At 47.1% G+C, this 16,800-nt stretch overlaps 1 protein-coding gene and 1 non-coding gene across 4 annotated transcripts in view; both read left to right on the top strand.

Annotated features, from left to right (window-relative positions):
* dachs (unconventional myosin-IXb-like dachs) overlaps positions 1-16,800 on the top strand; it is a 392,239-nt gene that overhangs the window by 89,747 nt on the left and 285,692 nt on the right. The gene's annotated exons all lie outside the window — the stretch shown is intronic.
* On the top strand, positions 11,413-11,601 carry LOC149345963 (U2 spliceosomal RNA). Its single transcript, XR_016282604.1, has one exon. It is a non-coding gene; the product is annotated as a U2 spliceosomal RNA (small nuclear RNA).

Genomic DNA, 16,800 nt, shown 5'->3' with positions numbered 1-16,800 from the left:
GCAGTCCGCACATGGGATCGAATAAATAACACCTGGGAACTTTTCCTTCTTCAGTTTATCTTTGACGTGCACAAGCTGACTCCTCAGCTTTCGAGCGGGTACATGTGCGGTCTTTACATCGTATGACCGTAATATGCGCGCCAAAGGTTCGCTGATGCCAGGGACATAGGGAATCGCGGCTCGTTTCTGGGTTGCGTGATTTGCCTGCAGCCTGGGACGTTCCAATTGACGCTGTACAGAGTCCATGACGTGTACAGGATAGCCACAGGTGGACAAGTCTCGCCGTACACGTACATCTTCAGCAATCCGGTCTTCTCCTCTGGAACACACCTCTTTTCGTCGAAGGAGCGAAGACACCACGGAACGTTTCTGGCAATCAGGGTGAACGGACTTAAAATGGAGATAACGGCCGGTGTGCGTGGGTTTCCTGTAAACAGTGAAATTTAGACGTGAGGACTGTCTCGAGACGAGAATATCTAAAAACGGGAGATGGCCGTCGATTTCCTCTTCAACGGTGAACGGTATGCTAGGTTCCAAGCTGTTAAGGTGAATAGCAAAGTCATGTAATGCTTCTTTCTTCAGGATGCAAAAACAGTCATCCACGTACCTCAGGAACACCTTCGGGGCAGGCGTGAAGGACGCAAGGGCGCGGCCTTCGATTTCTTCCATGGTCAAGTTGGCGACCGTCACGGAAATTGATGCACCCATGGCGGCTCCATGAATCTGCCTGAACGGGACACCCTCGGAAGTGAAGTACGTGTTTGACAGGCAGAATCTGAGAAGGCGGGTCAAGTCACGCACATCTATCGGTGTTCTTTCTGGCAGTGATGGGTCTGATTCAAGGGCGGCTGTGCATACTTCCACGGCAAGGTCAATCGGCACACTCGTGAAGAGTGACTTTACGTCGAATGAAACCATGATTTCTTCGGCGTTGATTTCAAGATTTTGAACCTTTTCGATGAAGTCATGGGTGTTGCGTAGGTGTGTAGGGCTCCTTCCGACGAGAGGGGAGATAACTTTGTGCAGAAACTTGGACAGATTCTGAAGCGGCGAACGCGTGAAATCCACTATGGGACGCAAAGGGACGCCAGGCTTGTGAATCTTTGGTAGGCCGTAGATCGCCGGGGCTGAGCCATTGTGGCACAACAGGTAGTAGTACAGCGACCTACGCTGCTGGGGCACCATTCGAAAGACACCGGCCAGCAATTGCTGTAGTTCTCTCTGCACCTTGGCCGTCGGATCTCGAGCGAGACGAGCGTAAGTGCTACCGTCCTCCAAGAGGGCCAGCATTTTCTTTTTGTAGTCGCCCTTATCTAGAAGAACAGTGGCATTCCCCTTGTCCGCGGGAAGTATCACAATATCTGGGTTAGTACGGAGGCTTGTAATAGCTTCTTTTTCTTGGCGCGTAAGGGGAGAGATCGATGAATGCAAGCGTAGCTTGGAAAGGACACTCACCACGCGTGTGCGGGCTTCTTCTCGACGCGACGGTTCAACCTGGTTTAAAGCATTCTCTGCAGCCCATATAACCTTCCTGGCGTCGGGGGCGGGACCAGTGTTTAAATTCAGGCCCAGGCTCAAGACAGACAATTCCGCCTTGTTCGGCTGGTAGGAGGAAAGGTTCCGCACAAACGCTTTGGGGGCATCCGACGAACTATTCCCCCGGCACAGCCTAAGCCTCTCCAACTTGTTCTCGTGAGCAAGCTCAGCTTGTCGCGAACGAAGGCCAGCTTGGAAGTTTGCATGCAGTTGTATGCTAGTGAATTCTTCCGGGCAGTTGAATTCTAACCGTCGTCTTGCGAAAAATACATCATTTTCCAGTTTTCTGATTTTGTCCTTGCATTCCAGGATCCTGGCCTGTAGAAGCTGTCGTTCCGCCTTTGAAACTACGCTCAACCCAAATCTTGTGCAAACCGGCCGATGCAGAAGTAAGGAACGGGGAATCAAACCTTGGGCTTTGCAGTCGAGGTTAAACTTGAGGTGCCCCTTGAATGCTGCGATCCGGGTTGTCAACGAAACATAGCGTCGTGTCTCAGTGATGATGGGTTGACCATACGCCTGGCGAATATGCTTGAAGTCTAGTGTTTGACGGAAACCCGTCTGGTCGGGATGGTACATGACGAAATTAGAAGGCGCCGACCAAAAGAAAGGATGAGATGACGTTTCTTTCATTCCTTGCTCGTGGCCAGCCGAGGCCGAACGAAGAGGCGTTCGCAACAGGAAACAAATTTCATGATTCGCGTAACCTTAGTGCAGCTTTACAAGTGGTGGGCTAGTTGTACTCGATGTGGACCGTGACAAACGTGATTTCGGACTACATATGACAAAATTCGCTGTCAGAGTTTGAGCACAAAGCGCGGACTTTGCACCGGTGCGCCTGTTCTTAAAAATGTGCAAATATCGGTGTAGGGCACTGAAATCTAACAGTTTACGTAAAACACTTGCATGTTTCATGTTTCATTCATTGTTTGGAATAAAACGTGAAGGTTAAAAATGCTTGCCATGATCTAGATCATGTTTAATCAATGGTGGCAGCTTTCTGCCGATCTCCTGAACGTATTGGCCCGTCTTCGTAACATAGTCTTTAGTTAGACGTTTCAGAAACCGCGGACGTCTTAAACAGACGTCTTGAAGAAGTTTCCAAAGGACATCTTGCCGTCGACGTATATGAGACGTTTCATTCTAGCGCAAGACATGTGAAGCCATTTCGAGCTGTTTCAGGACGTTTCTAAGACGTTCTTTGTTTCGTGGGGTGAACTCGCGGGGTCACGTGAGTGGCTTTGACGCATGCTTTGATGTCTCTGCGCCTGACGGCCCCATCTTGCCTTGATGTCTCTGCGTAGGGCCACATGATCGATGAGGGAATCGTGGGCGGCGAGATCACATGCAGCGTTCGCTTAGGTGGCGTCGCGGTTCTGGTCACGTTATCACCAGTGCCGTCAGGCTGGTATTCACATGGGCAGTATTGCTACGGCCCCAATGCTCCTGGATATTGCGGTAACAATTGACTACTATCTGCGCTGTAAAATTGCTGCCGCTTACCGGGTACGGCGAGGGACCAGCGCTAGCTAGTTGCAGACATCATTAACACAATCGTGGCGCCATGAATGACGGCGAGACAATTGTGTTTTGAAGGTTTATGGGGAGATTATAACGAGCACTTTTCGGTGTGCGTAATGTCAGGGCATTGATTTATGGAATTTTTTCGCACAGCGCGTTTCCGTACAGTCTCCCGAGGGCGTCTGTTTTCTGCACGACCCGCAGCATATCTATGGATCTTGCCTCTCGCATACGCGCAGCGTTCCGAGCAGCATACGTGAGCCGGAGGATCCGAGTTCGAACCCGGCCGCAGCGGCGCCGTTTCGATGGAGGCGAAACGCAGAAGGTGCCATGTACACTGTGAAGTCAGTGCACGTTAAAAATCCCACGATGATCAAAATTTATCGGAAGTCCACTACGCCACCTCTTTCTCTGCCTTTCTTCATTCACTCCTCCTTCATCCATTCCTTCATGGTGTTACTGATGTGTCCGTCAAGTACTGAAATTTTCTGCAATATTTTCTTTTCTCAGAGCAAACTTCACTCAGCGCTACTCATATTCCACGTCACCGATGCCGGCTTTACAGCGAAAGCTGCCGCTCATACGTTCCTGTGAGTCAACATAATCGCCCTTGCACAGAGGCCGCGCTGAAAAATGAAAATGTATTACTAACGAAATGAAGGCGCGATAACCGTCTCACTTCTCGGCGGACACCTGAACCGCACCGTGAGGGAAGGGAAGAAGGTAGGAGGGAAAGACGAAAAAAATTAGCTGTGGCTTAGCTCTGGTTAAGCCTGAGTGATTGCGAAAGCAATAGCTCCCTGGCTGCGCTTGGCTCTGCTGGTGGTGGGCTCGCCATTCTGCGGCATAGGCGCGTTGCTTACCCAACCGCTCTTGCCTTTCTTCATCTGTCTCCTCGGCACGGCGCCGGCGTTTGCGCGCAGCACGTCGCTCCAGCGACGCCTTGTACAACTCCTCAGACATGACTAAGCGGAGCGCGCCTGCGGCGCCCCGTTTATCCTCTCCTAGCGAGCCCGCCATCACGTGGTAGCCGCCGCGCCGAGCGAAGGAACGACTACGGCCGAACAGACGAGTTGGGCCCCCTGCTCTCCTCTGGTCGTGACGTCACGCTGTCAGTTGGTCGTGCGCCGCAGCTGCGCCGGAGCGAAGGAACGACCTCCACCGACGGCAGAAAAGTGCTAGCAGTATTGTTTTCGCAATAAAAAATAGGTGCCATAGTGGAGGTGTCCGGAATAGTTTCAAACAGCTGGGGATCTTTAACGTGCTCTGACACGGTACAGCGCACGGGCGCCTCTTGTATTTTGCCTCCATCGAAACTCGGCCGCCGTGGTCGGGTGCAAACTCGAGTACTCCGGCTCAGGGAGGAGAAGCAGAAAATGCACCCGTGTGCATTTCGATGGCACTGCACGTTAAAGATCTCCAGGTTGTCTAAATTATTATGGCGAAAGCCTATAAGGCTTATCAGTCAAAATCCGCCGTTTGCCGACCGTCCACGAGAAACGTACCGGAAAACCACGCCATCTCATGACGTCATCGCCAGAACAGGAAGTGACATCATCAGGTTTAGTTTTGTTATAGTGCCTAGAATATACAGTATATTCTAGGCACTATAGTTTTGTTTATGGGTTTTAATGTCCCAGAGAGACTGGGCCCCAACATGCCCCCAAAACATGGACCCCAACCTCCACCGAGGCAGAAGACAAGCGAGGGCCGAATTCATCGAGAAGACATACGCGCCTCAAGACACGACCGTGTATGCAGACACGTCTTGGAGACACCAAAATCGCAGTGGTGGTCGATTCGCCTCTACGCGAAATGACCAGCGCGTCTCTGCGAGGCTGCACAGCTGCAGAGGCCGAGGAAGTAGCCGTTGTTCTAGCGGTGGCGCAGGGCTATAGAACCGGGCTATCGCTAACAATACACACGGACTCTCAAACAGTCTGCCGAAATTACATGAATGGCAGGATAGGTCATCACGTGCTCCGTACACTTCTCGCAGCGAGCGACAGAGTTGGATTTCATTGGAGGAGAAATTCTAGAGGCCCGTGTACTCTGCGATGTCAGTGCACGTGAAAGAACCCCAGGTGGTCGAAATTTCCGAAGCCCTCCGCTACGGCGTCTCTCATAGCCTCAGTCGCTTTGGGACGTTAAACCCCATGAACCAACCAATTAAAAACCACGAAAAAGAAAACGACAAGACCACACACAAACTTTTGTGGGTACCGGGGCACACGGGGGTGGCAGGGAACCAAGAGGCCGACAGGATAGCTCGAGGATGCACTGCTTCTCGAGCATCGACGAGACCGCGGAACTCGCGCCAGCACCCATGGAATACTCGACCATACTAGAAAAGTATAGAAGCAGAAGAGCGCAATATCCCCCGCTGCACAAATCTCTCAACATAGAGGAAGCTGTCACTTGGAGACAATTACAGGCAGTCTCTTACGCAAACCTACACATACTAAACAAAATGCACCCTACGATATACGCGGGCCGAAGTCCCTGGTGTGACGAGAAACCCACTATGTGTCACATCAAATCAAATCAAATCAAATCAAATCAATTTATTTAGCATTTCTTTCAATACAGAAATAAATGCAAGGATAAGAACAAAAAGCTGCTTCTCGAGCAGCTTGACAACGGTTCTTACCCCTTGTTTTCTCTTGGCAACGGATAACAGCAGAAATAATACAAAGCTGCGATTAAAATTGTACGAAGATAAGAGCATGTAGTATACATAGAAACTGTAAACACAAAATATATAGTAAACACAAAATACATAATATACATAGTAATTCCAAACAAAAATGCTGCATATTAGTAAAAAGTAATAATACCGGTTCAATGTAACTGATAGACATGGATTCAATAAGACGAATACTAATACTTAATCACCAATATTTTGCACACTGAAGAACATCTAACGGCGAAATTGATATATGGCTATACAGGACTAAAAACATTTCCTGCTACATTTGCAGGCATAGAAGCACAGACCACAGTTTTACCACAGACAGTGTAATGCAGCCACCATTAAAAATACGTGCACAAAAGGCTGCAATAATAAAACAAGATTTCAAAACATTGACGTTACCTCCCTAAATTGTGAGTGAACAAACACTTAAGGTGTTGTTTCGATAGTGTGTGGATGTCCGTGTTTGAATTATGATAGTTGTTAAGTAAAGTAGGCATAATGTATTGTAGTCTGTTGTGACCATGATTCGTGCGGGAAAACGGCACCAACCATACTTCTCTTGTTCTTATATTGTACGGCACCTCGGGTGGTTTTGTTAAATTGCATAATCGTAGAAAAGGCATCCGATTAAATTTCAGGGAATATTTGTATTTTAATAGGGCATTCAGCTCGTACATATGTGTCACAGGAACAACACCAAGTAAGGGGAACAGGTCACTTGTGTGAGCGTCGTATGGAACATCTGCTATGTGACGGAGAGCTCTTTTTTGTAAAAGAAGGAGTTTGTTGATGTTCGTTAGTGATGTAGTTCCCCATACAAGATTACAATAGTTTAGGTGAGGATTGAAAATAGCATTATAAAGTAGCAGCTTTATTTTGAGTGGAAGAACTTGTCTAAATCGGCAAAGTATCCCGCAAGCCCTGGCCAGACATTTAATCACACAGCCTACATGGATATCCCAGATCAAGTTCTCGTGAAAGGTGACACCGAGCGTTTTCACTTCCTTTGTTATTTCTATCTTCTCAGATCCTAAATAGAGATTAAGATTACGGTCAACAAATTTTTGTGATGGCGAGAAAATGACATACTTTGTTTTTTTATTGTTTATTGCTAAAGAATTAATTTTGCTCCATTCTGACAATTTATTGAGGGTAATATTTCCAAATTTCTCGAGTTCCGTCGTATCGTCACATTGAATGAAAAAGCTCGTGTCATCTGCATAAATTACCAAAGAGGCTTCTGGGGATACCAGTGTTATATCATTAATGTATATATTGAAGAGTACCGGTCCGAGGACACTGCCCTGTGGTACTCCGCATGCTATGCTTCGTAATGTGGACTGCTCTTCTCCGATAGAAACGCATTGTTTTCTGTTTTCTAAATAAGATCTTAGGAGAGCAAGGACAATGCCACGAAAACCGTAGTGCTCTAATTTAGCGAAAAGAGTTTGATGATTAATTCTGTCGAAAGCCTTTGAAAAGTCAACGTAAACACCTAATGTTATTTTTCTTTCTTCGAATCCTTTGATAATGAAATCTTTTTGGGTTAGAAGTGCCAGTTCCGTAGACATATTTTGGCGGAAACCAAACTGGCGCTCCGACAAAACATTATGCTTATTACAAAATGACATAATCCTTTTACAGATCACTTTTTCAAATCCCTTTGAGATAACTGGCAGCACCGAAACTGGGCGGTAGTTCGAAAGCTCATTTTTGTTTCCAGATTTGTACAGGACAGTCACTTTAGCCCTCTGCATGTTCAATGGAAAGACACCAGTGGCTAGACACACATTGAAAATATGGGCAATAACGTCTACCAGGAGGTAGACAACAAACTTAATAGGCCTGATTTCCAGCCCGTCTATATCTCGTGCTTTGCTGTTTTTGCAGGACGTAAAAACTGAGTGAATTTCCTGTGGTGTAATAGGTTCAAAAAAAGCAGAGTTTGCATTAGGTGCACCTAAAAAGAGTTTTGCATTTTCATTATAGTTGCTATTTGCAAGAGTTGTGAAGTATTCGTTAAAATGAGATGCTAATTGCGTACCAGTTAATTGCTGATCGTTGATTGTGATTTTCAGACTATCATTCTGTTTTGTACCTGGTTTCAATAAATGATTTATTTCACGCCATATGAGGTCACTGCGGCCAGATGCCTCATTAAAAACATGTTCGTAGTAATCTTTCTTAGATTTCCGCAAGAACTTCGTCACTTTATTTCTGTATTTTTTAAAAGCAGAAAAGTCTGCAGGATTTCGAGTTTTCAGGAAATGAAAGTACATTTCATCTTTTTCGCGTATCATTTCGAGGCACTCATCTGTGAGCCATGGCTTGCGAATTTTTTTTGAACTCTTTACTCTTTTCACATGAAAACAACTATCGTAAACATTCTTAAGGACAGTCATAAACGTGTCATATGCTAGATTTCCATCTGTGCATTCATATACAGAGGTCCAGTTTGTGCATTCCACCCGACTTCGAAAAAGATTGAGAGTGTTCAGGTTAATATTTCGTGTAAGAAAAGACATTGGGGGATTGGCACAGTTTTTCAAAACACCATTTTATTTGCAGATCAGATAAATTGGCAAATGATCACTTAGCTGTGCAGCAACGACACCTGATTTGGCGCACTCCGTTGTTTTGTTTGTGATAAGCAAGTCAAGAAGACTTTCAGAACAGGAGGTGATGCGTGTGGGTTCTGTTATGACGTTACTGCAGTGAGAGGAATCTAGAAGTGTTTGAAACTCATGGGAGCTGGAATTATCTTCAAGAAAATTTATGTTACAGTCGCCACCAATAATGAGATTCAATTGATTGGAACATGTAAAGCTTAATAACTTATCTAGAAACGTGAAAAAGAGGTCAGGTTTACCGTCCGGTGGGCGGTATATAACGGAAAAAACTGTGTTTTGGCTTTGTAGTGTTAACACTTCATAATCAGCTGTCATAGCAGAGAATTCGGAGAGCATATTGCAAGTAAGGCGGTTGGAGACAAGTTGCAGTACGCCGCCACCTCGGCGTCGGCATCTGTTTAAGTAGAAGCTGTTGAAGCCATCCATGCTAAGTACGTCTTCTTGTGAAGTGTACCAGGTTTCTGTTACCATGATGACGTCAAATTTGAAACTAAAGCTGTCAAAGAAAGCTGTCAGTTCGTCATTCTTATTTTTTGCAGACTGCGCATTGCAGTGCAAAAAACTAAGATAGCCATTTTTGTTTGGGAGTGTGACATCGCGTGTTGCGGTCATCGCGAAAATCGGTAAGATAAGCTAGCACATTTGAGGGTGGCACTTCAAGATATCTTTGCTAAGTCAGCTTCGCATGCGATTGGGACGACAGTGGAAGTTTCTGTTTTCCGCGCAAAAATCTTTCCGCCCTTCGACCAGGCAAATTTCCAGCCCATTTCCTTTTTTCTTTCTGATAGTTTCTCCGAGCAGTTTTTTCAGTTGCGGGCACAGGTGCTCATTTACAAACACTGATTGGGTGGGGGAAAATCCCAAGTCTTCAGTCGTGAACCTCGTCTTTTTTGCCTTCTCGACAACCGCATCCCGTTTTGCTCTGCGGTTGAAAGCCACAACAATGTTTTGGCCCTCAGATGGATTCCATGCACGTACGCGATGGCATGCCTCAACATCCTCCTGCGTTATTGGCTCACCAAGAGTGTCGCCAACTTTGCCAATTATATCAATCAAGTTTTCATTTTTGTTTAGTGGTATTCCCTTGATTTCTATATTTCTGTTCCTTGAATACTGGTCTTGGGCAGTGATCTTCAAAGCATTTTCTTGCACTTGTTTTTTCAGAGCTTCAATTTCTTGCATCAGTAACTTGTTAGACGCTTGTAGCTCAGAGTTTTCCCTCTTCACATCACTACACTCGGTCTTGAGGGTTTCAAACTCGTCGTTTATAAATTCCAGGCTACTTTTCAGCTCCCTAATTTCTTTCCGAAGTTCGCGCTTGAAACTTTCTATCTCGGTCCCCATACCCAAAATCGGAAACTGATTGCAAAAAGGTATTAAAAAAAGCAAATGAAAGCAGCACCATACAACATAAAGATCAGTAGGCAGCAGTAGGCAGTGGTGGCAGAAGTAAAAACAAAATAGAAAAAATGATACAAATCAGGTCCAACCTGTGAAATAGGTAGCCGTTAGGTTCCGCTCAGGCCACTGCCTCCGCTGCCAAATGAAGGTGATGACGGTCGGCGCGGTCTTAAACCCAGTTCAGGCTGCAGTGAAAGGTCACGTGGTCCGGGGTCGAGATAGCCAGGGCGTGGTATCTCGATGTGGTTGATAGGAAAGCAGGGGCACTTCCCGGGACAGAAGACGGCACGCAGCACTGGTGTACGTTGAACGCCTGTGAAATAGGTAGCCGTTAGGTTCCGCTCAGGCCACTGCCTCCGCTGCCAAATGACATCACATGGGCCTGCCCAAACATAGAAGTGGTGCCCAAAATACAAAATCCGAGTGCTAGCAATAAAAAACTCTGCTGTCCAGCGACCGCTCTGAAGACCGACGAGGTCTGGTACAGCGAGCTCGACGGGCGGCAGTGGCCAGCGGAGCCCCGGACTGAGGGCAACCGACCATGGTTTAGAAGTGGACAACGTCGATAGAGGAGACTCCTGGGGATACGTCTCTGAAGATGCCCCAAACTGCACGAAAAATACTTTTTCCTTCCTTCCTTCCTTCCTTCCTTCCTTCCTTCCTTCCTTCCTTCCTTCCTTCCTTCCTTCCTTCCTTCCTTCCTTCCCTCCCTCCTTCCTTCCTTCCTTCCTTCCTTCCTTCCTTCCTTCCTTCCTTCCTTCCTTCCTTCCTTCCTTCCTTCCTTCCTTCCTTCCTTCCTTCCTTCCTTCCTTCCTTCCTTCCTTCCTTCCTTCCTTCCTTCCTTCCTTCCTTCCTTCCTTCCTTCCTTCCTTCCTTCCTTCCTTCCTTCCTTCCTTCCTTCCTTCCTTCCTTCCTTCCTTCCTTCCTTCCTTCCTTCCTTCCTTCCTTCCTTCCTTCCTTCCTTCCTTCCTTCCTTCCTTCCTTCCTTCCTTCCTTCCTTCCTTCCTTCCTTCCTTCCTTCCTTCCTTCCTTCCTTCCTTCCTTCCTTCCTTCCTTCCTTCCTTCCTTCCTTCCTTCCTTCCTTCCTTCCTTCCTTCCTTCCTTCCTTCCTTCCTTCCTTCCTTCCTTCCTTCCTTCCTTCCTTCCTTCCTTCCTTCCTTCCTTCCTTCCTTCCTTCCTTCCTTCCTTCCTTCCTTCCTTCCTTCCTTCCTTCCTTCCTTCCTTCCTTCCTTCCTTCCCTCCTTCCTTCCTTCCTTCCTTCCTTCCTTCCTTCCTTCCTTCCTTCCTTCCTTCCTTCCTTCCTTCCTTCCTTCCTTCCTATGAGGGCAACAAGAAATAAGACAAGCAGGACGCGCCTGTGCGCCGACAGGTAGCAGCATCAGCACTTTTTCATAAGCGACCGTCATTGTAAAAAAGCAAGTTCATATTGGATTGTGCTGTCTATAAATTAACAGAATGCAACGTTTAAATAAAAGTTGCGGCGTACCTGAGCGTAGTATTTATCACAGCTTTCAAATATCAATTTGATAAACTCAATGGTTTTATAAATGTTGACTTTTCGCCAGCTGTAACCTGCGTTTGTTGTCGGTACGGTCTGGATGGGGTCAGGTGTAGCGACCGAAGGTCGCCATCGCTTCTCGGCCTCATGGCTATGATCGTTGCGTAGTTTCTGTTCTTATCAGCTTAATATCTGATATGGCCTTACGGGGTCTTAGATGTTAAACTTATTTTTGTGACTGGGCGCTGTTGCGGGGCTTGCTTCCGCAGCGCCACGGGTTGCCCTGGCATTGCACTATCGCCAGGGTCAGCCCACCCCCCTGGGGGCTTGTGCGAAATCAAAAGAAAGAGTCAGTATGCGTTATACTATACGGTACTGTGCACAGCTTATTCTGTATCCTTAGTCCTCATTTAATCAATTCTGTGCTTCGCAGTTTTCTGCTTCTGTTAACTAGTTTCTTTTCGTATGATTTCACTGATAAACTGTTTCGTCTTCACTTCTCTTTTTGTGACTGTGTAAAATGAGGCCTCGTCAAGCAGTCTGCATTAGAGCTTTTTGTGCAGGCCTCCAGCATCCTGTACGCTGTAGTTGATGCAAATAAACAATGTTAATACGAAACAAGGCGGGACGTCGATTGTCTTAGTTGAACAGCACGCTCGGGTTCTTTTGCCCGTTTAGGCGTCTAGCGCCAGGACGCACAGCACAGAACGCTGGTACCTTCGTCTTCGGCTCTTCGCTTTCCTCATGGCTTGGTTGCGGTGCCCACCGAGAAGTGGAACAGTTGCACACTGCGCCTTTCCTTTTCTCAAAGCAAATCTCTCGAGGCCCAGTACGAAGATATGAAAGTACACGTTAAGGATCCTCGGGTGGTGGAAATTACTCAGGAGCCTTCCGCTTGTGCACCTCTTTGTCTCTTTCATTCCCACCTTCCGTATGTATTACACGCCACAAACCCGGATTCAATCAAATCTAAATGCAGATTTTGCGGGGAGAAGGCAGACCTGTTCCTTATGATTTGGGCATAAGCGGGTTCGTATTGCATCTCAGCCTGAATGTATAGTGCAGTTGTGTTGAATCGCACGGTACTGTACGCTTCAGTGAATACATATAATGAGTGCATGGCGGTGGCAGTTCATTTCTAGTGATCCTTGGAACAAAGGTGCTGATGGTCAGTATTTTACAACATGTTTCCAGTATGTGAAAATCATCATCACCATAGTCATCATCATCAACAGCATCATTCTGACAACATCCACAGCAAGAGAAAGTCCTCTCCCATATTCTCCGTATAACCGTGTCCTTCGCCAGCTGCGGCCACCACATCCCCGCAAACTTCTTAATCTCCTTCGCCCACCCAACTTTCTGCCGCCCCCTACTACGCTTGCCTTCTCTTGGAATCCGCTCCGTTACCCTTAAGGACCAGCGGTTATCTTGCCTTCGCATTACATGCCCTGCCCAAGCCCATTTCTTCCTCTTGATTTCGACTAGGATGTTTTTAACCCGCATTTGTTCCCTCGCCCATTCTGCCCGCTTCAGATCTCTTAACGTAACACCAGTAATTTTTCTTTCCATATCTCACTGCGTCCTCCCTTAAGCTGAACTCTTTTCGTTAGCCTCCACGTTTCTGCCCCATAGATGAGTACCGGTAAGTATACTTTTCTCTTCAGGGATATTGCTAAACTCTCATTCATTGTCTGAGAGGGCCTACCAAATGCGCTCCACCACAATCTTATTCTAGTTATTTCCCTCTCCTGATCCACATTAGCGGCCGCTACCAGCCCAAAGTACAAGTATACCCTTACCACTTCCAGCACCTCGCTACCAAATGCGAACTGCTGTTCCCTTGCGAGGCTGTTGAAGGTCAATTTGGTTTTTCTGCATGTTAATTTTTAGCCCCACCGTTCTGCTCTATCTGTATAACTCATTGATCATGCTTTGCAGCTCATCTCTTGAGTGACTCAGCAAGACAATGTAATCAGCAAATAGCAGATTACCTCGATATTCTGCATTAACTGTTATCGCCAACTCTTCCCAATACAGGCCTCGGAATACCTCCTGTAAACAGGCGGTGAATAGCATTGGCAAGATCGCGTGTCCCTGCCTAACAGCCTTCCTTATTGGAATTTTATTGCTGACTGATGCATACCTCCCATTTTGTCTGAAAAACAAAAGCGAGAAAAGAGAGGAATTCCGTTTCGCACAAAAAGCGGTGGCTGAACCGTGTCCCTGACCGGTTCGGGCTCTGTTCCAAGGTGCCGTAAAAATATTGTTTCGGTTCAATTCCGTTTCGGGCAAGACATATGAGTTCGGTTGAGGTCTCGGGTTCGTTTCGAGCTCCGCTTCGACACCCAGACTAGGACGAATTCATAACTACCCACTTCTGATGATTCGCAGTTCTCTCCCACTCTGTCCGTTTCGCCGGCTCCTTCAGAAACTAGAGAAAACGATGGCGGACTCGCATTGCTCTGCTCGCTGTGGCATCCAACAGCGCAACAGATCGCTGAGATTGCGTTGTGCGAGGTGGAGATTGGCAGATTTTTTTTTAATCTTATGCGAACTCGACGGCTGCTCCCAGTTCACTGTCCGAGCATACACGTGACTCACTCGGTCGATTTGTGTCGTCACGGATCGCGAGCGATGGACTGCTGCCCGACAGCGACTACCGTCGCCACCGAGTAGTCCAGTTTTTAGTGGCTGCGAATCATTCCAAAAGAGCTAATTTTAGTGATACCTGTCTGCCCGTCTATTGTTCCCGGATTGCTCAGCACCACGTGGCAATATCGTTGAGGAGAAATTTAAAAAGTTCGATTAAAAATTGCTCGCTGCAACAAATAAGCTCCTATTTTGCCCATTTCATCCGAGATGCATAACGGACAACTTGGAATAAACAGACTGGAGGTGAAAAATAATGTTGTGCACTTAAGAACGTCCTAAAAATGTTTCGTGCTTTGAGACATCTGGGTCACCGCAGATGGAAAAGGTGAATTTAATGATCGATGTAGTGTTAGCCCCGATGCAATAATGAAAAATATTTCCGCGCCTAATACCAGCGCTCAAGATATAGCAATTTTATGAGGTATAAAGCAGGTGAGAAAACGTGTGATGCGCAACAGTGACGCCCTCTCATCTATGCACTGCAGAGGTTCCCGCAAAAATTTGACGTAGTGGCATGTGGGATTTATCCGCCCTAAGCTACGCGCTGGCTTTGAGAGGCGCCGTAAATGTTCTCCTCGTATTAATTTCGACCACACTGTTTTTTTTTTAACGTGCACTGAAATCGCAAAGCCCATGGGCATCTTTTACGGTTAATCCCCATCGAAATGCTGGCGCGCCGGCCGAGATGCAATCTCATAGCTTTGATCTCTGTGCGAAATCCAAATCCAGCCAGCCATTGCCGTGGGTTGTGTGGCATTATCGATCCTCGTGTGATAGTATCTATCTGAGCAAGTGCACGTCTATACTCTTGTGATTCTCGGCGCATGCGTGATGTACTCAGTGCATGTTGCACTGACGGGGCTTTTGGCCCTTTGGCGTAGGCCGGGGTGGCCAACGTACGAGCCTTCATCGTGGTGTCCCGCGAACACCACAGGTTCCAAGAAAAGTTTGCCTGTACACCAAGTCTGCAAAACGTGACTGGGCATTGAGATTTCTGTCATTTCCTGCCTTTACGCCATGAGCAGCTAAACGCAAAATAAAAAAGAAATCATTAGGACTTATCAGTGATCAGAGAGAATTCTTGTTCATGAACGCCACATGGATATATCGTGCCAGGCGCCCTTCTTTCCCGAGAATCCGGCTGAATGGGGTCCTAGTCGTCTCTGCAGTACGCAGCACTTCCTCTTAAACACGCGCTCCGCGTCTTCTCCGTGCTAATCCTCTCAGCGACAGTACTGGGATGCTCCTACTAGTGCGCCAACTTTTTTCTTTTCTTTTTTAATCCGAGCAGCGTCGTAAAGTAGGATGCAATACTCAGCTCGATGTAACGTTTCTTTGCCCTGTCTTTATGTGTCTGCGTTAGTACCCAACCGTACCAAAGTGGAAGTCACAAAAATGCAATGAACACACCCGAATAAAGACGACGGCCCCCACGCCTCCGCAGACTGAAAGAGGGGTTTCATACGCTTATATCAACCAAAGTAGCTTTGTGCTCAAAGAAGATGGGTGTGTGCGGACTCCGGTGATTTCGAAGCGAGTGCTTTGATAGGAAGGACCATAAGCAAGGAATTATAATGCAGATAGAGTGAATGGACCCGCCACCGCTGCCGCTGCCACGCGCTCGGATCGACGGCTCAGCTGATATCAGTGCTTGCTGCTTGTTTCTCTGAACGTTCGGCACTCCTACGTGTATGGGAGCGCCAGCCTGTGGGAAATGCTATTGTAAGCCGGAAGGCGTTTAGAACGGGAGAGAAAGAGAGAAGGACATGTGCAATTTACGAAGTGGTGTCGAATAAGGAGAACGCGATAAAGTGCCATCGTGTTGATGCTTTTTTGCTACACTGAGCAGTGCTTTAAAGTTTACTAGATGAAATAAATTGAATCGCAACCTTTCAGACCTTACAAAAGCAAAGCATTCACTTTTTTTTTCTGATGCAGACCCTCGCACACTACCACTACGAAGACTGAAGCGCCGCGGAAACTGTTCCCCAAAAGTGCTTAGAGTCGTGATTGTGTTATCTTGGCCACACGAATGGTCTTTAACTGACGTGGGCTTTTTATAGCTTCGACGCAAAATGATCCCTTACAGGGAGAGTAGGCCCAGAACTCTTTTCCGAAGCTTTTCATCCATTATAAGCCGAGCACCCGGCTGGGGGAAAGCTTGTACCCATTAAAATACCAGTGGGTACCCGGCGGCGCAGGGATCGAACCCCGCACCTCCCGCTCTAAGCCTCCGCTGCGGTATACTGCCTCGATTACCAGAGCAAGAGCGACGTAAGACCTTTTAAGGCGAAAGCCTTTAATGCCTAATCGTTGTCCACAGAGGGTTGTCGACTGAAGGTTGTCAGCAGAGGTGGTACGCTTTTTGTAGTCAGACCAGAAAAAAAATCTATGTGGGATTCGAACCACCATCATTCCGTTCTGCAGCCGAGCGTGCTAATGGCTACGCTACTTCCTGCCAACGCAAATGTAGTTCTCCTTGTCTAGGACGCTGGAGAGTGTTTGCGAAAGGCGTCCAATCAGACGGATGCCTCCCAAACGCCCTCCACTGTCTCCAGCATTTAAGATTCACAAACAATTCAGCACTTAATTAACATCTTAACAACGTATCAGTGGCAGAAGCAGCAACACCGTGCTCAAGCCTTTCGCCTCACCGCACTTTTGGCCAACAAAGTGCCCCCTGAATTTTTGTTCTGTGTTGTTGATGCTTGGTCGCCCGGTGTTATCCTAGCAAATATGTTTGACTCCCAAGCCCCTGTCCTGTCTGCGAATACTGTGGACAGGTCGCCGAAATGGAAAACGATTTCCCTTGACTATTCTGCGGTTGGTGCTAAAAGCAATTCTGCGCTTATGTGCATGCCTGC

The sequence above is a fragment of the Amblyomma mixtum genome, chromosome 4 (assembly GCF_055824585.1).
Source record: "Amblyomma mixtum isolate Tamu chromosome 4, ASM5582458v1, whole genome shotgun sequence".
NCBI lineage: Eukaryota > Metazoa > Arthropoda > Arachnida > Ixodida > Ixodidae > Amblyomma > Amblyomma mixtum.
Note: the sequence above shows the minus strand (reverse complement) of the source record. Positions and strands in the feature narration are given on the sequence as shown.